Here is a 2,500-nt window from a genome sequence, read left to right on the forward strand (position 1 = left end):
TGGGTGACACCGCCCTCGCCTAAGCCCGTGGCTGCGTGCCACTTAGGATTTTTTTTCCGGACGCCTCGGTCACGCTGTGAGGGGTCTGCGCACATGCACCCGTCGGCCTCTCTCTCGCGGCACGGAGAGAGGGCCTGCCGGGTGGACAACGCTCGAACAGGACCCATCGATGGAGGGAGGAGCCTCCTTGCCTGAGCATCGGGAGCGAAGGGTCCCGAGCCGCAGGTGCCCTCCCAGAGTGGGTCGCGTCTGCCTGTCTGTCAGACGTGGCACTCGGAACCCGCTCGCCAGCCGGGCGCAGGGCACGGCTGGGGGGAGACGAGCGGGCGACATCTCATGCCGGAGCCCAGAAAGCCACCGGTTCTCCCCTGATATCCTGCTGGTGCCATGCAAGGGCACCGCCCACTGGTCCCGCCCCCAAGAGAAGGCGGGCCGGCGTGGCTGGGGAGGCTCCGCCCCCTGCCCAGACGAGAGGCCTGGCTTCGTCTGGTCGGTATCAGGTGTTGTTGGGGCCCGCCTGGCAGCCCGGGGGGGGGGAGGGGGGGGGGCAGAGTGGCACACGGAGAGCACCGGGAGGCCTCCGGGAGCTGGCCACTGCCCATCCCCCTCCCCACCCGCTCCACCCCCACCGCGCTACACCAAACCCCCCCCTCCCCCTTCCCCCCCCCCCCAAAAACCTCTCTCACCAAACTGCCCCCCCCACCCCCGGCCCCTCCCCATCTCACCACCCCCACTTACCCATGCGGCCCGCCGTCCCCGTGCTGGCCGGGGAGGCTTCCCTTCTGCCCAGGCAGAAGGCCTGGCTTCGTCTGGTCGATTTCGGGACATTGTTGTGCCCGCCTGGCAGCCCGGGGAGCACCGGGAGGCCTCCGGGAGCTGGCCACTGCCCATCCCCCCCCCCCAGCTCCAACCACACCGCGCTAAACCCCCAACCCCCCCCCCCCCCCTCACCAAACCCCCCCCCCCCCACCCCCCATCGTGCTAAATTAGGTGTGAATGGGGCCTCCTGGCCCACTAAATGCTAATGAGGCCGCCTTTTCAACTATGTGCAAATACGGCCGACCTGGTCAAATGCATGTAAATCCGGCCGCCTTTTCAACTGTGAAAATCCGGCCGCCCGGTCAATTAGGTGCGAACGGGGCCGTCGGGTCACCTTAATGTAAATGAGGCCGCCCACTGCCCTACATTTAAATGCGGGCGTACCGGTCAACTATGTGCGAACGGGCCCGCCTGATCAACTAGGTGTGAAAGGGGCCGGCAGGCCCACTGAATGTAAATGAGGCCGCCCGCTGTGCTTCCTTCATTAACCTTATTTATATTGGCATTATCTGTAGATAAAAAAATATGTGCATGTCTATGAAGCTGTAGAGAAGCCTTGTTTTTTTTTTTTTCCCCCAGGTTTTATTTACTTACTTTTTATTTTGCATGTTCTGAAATATAGCTTATGTTTTCGTTGCCCTAGGGCAACGTTCTGCGATAAGGGGTAGATTTTAAGAGGCTTTCTTGACAGTGTGTTAGTATATTATTGCATGTACTTTTGCACATTGTAAGCACAATGTTTTTTAAATTATTTTCTAATTTAATTTAACGCATTTTGGCAGAAAATGGACACAAGATTTTCCTATGGGAGTAAAACTCAGGATCAGCATGTTAGGGATATCCCATCAGACAGTGAGATAGACTGCAGTGACAGTGAGGAGGAGTGGAATGCAGAGAAAGGTTTGAGCAGAAGTGAAAGTAGGTTTTAAAATATTGCTTCTCTGGTTGTCATTGAACTCATTTGCATAAACAAATCAAATGTGTTGATAAATTTTTAGATGTCATTCAAATGAAATAAAGGTGTGTGCAGCAGACAGGGTATCCAATACAGTCATGTAAGCTTTAGTTGTGATTGATGTATTTTTGTTGACGTATATGTATATATATTTATAGACGATCAATACACCAGTGATGAAGAGGAACATGACGATGACAGTCTGCCTGAAGATGACAGTAGTTCTTCCAAGACCCCTCGATGGAAAACATGTCACACCATTACCTCTCCTGTGCAAGCCACTTAACCTTACTGTTCAAGAACTTGAACAGTTCTTTGCCACTGTGCTCCATATGTCAATATTTGGTCTTCCAGCTACTCGCATGTTCTGGAGCCATAGTAGCCACATTGCACATGTTGCTGATGTTATGCCTCTTGCACGATGGGAAGCCATCAAAAATTTTGTTACTTTGCATTGCTCTCTGAGCATTGTATTATGATCTATGAAGACATAATTTTCTCTGTGGTTTTGTATCAGTGTTGCACAACTTTGCCCTTAGGCAACAAAAGATCATTTGGAGAGGGGGGCGGTGAAATAAATATGTACATACATAATCAATAAAATGTCCCAAAATTAACCAATAAGTGATGTGGAATAATTTCTTATCATGTACCATCAAATTGTGTGCGGTAGAGGGTTAATGTAAATGCGGCCGCCCGCTGCGCTACATGTAAATGCGGCCGCCC

Source organism: Paramormyrops kingsleyae, unplaced genomic scaffold (assembly GCF_048594095.1).
Source record: "Paramormyrops kingsleyae isolate MSU_618 unplaced genomic scaffold, PKINGS_0.4 ups32, whole genome shotgun sequence".
In the NCBI taxonomy this organism is placed as follows: Eukaryota; Metazoa; Chordata; class Actinopteri; order Osteoglossiformes; family Mormyridae; genus Paramormyrops; species Paramormyrops kingsleyae.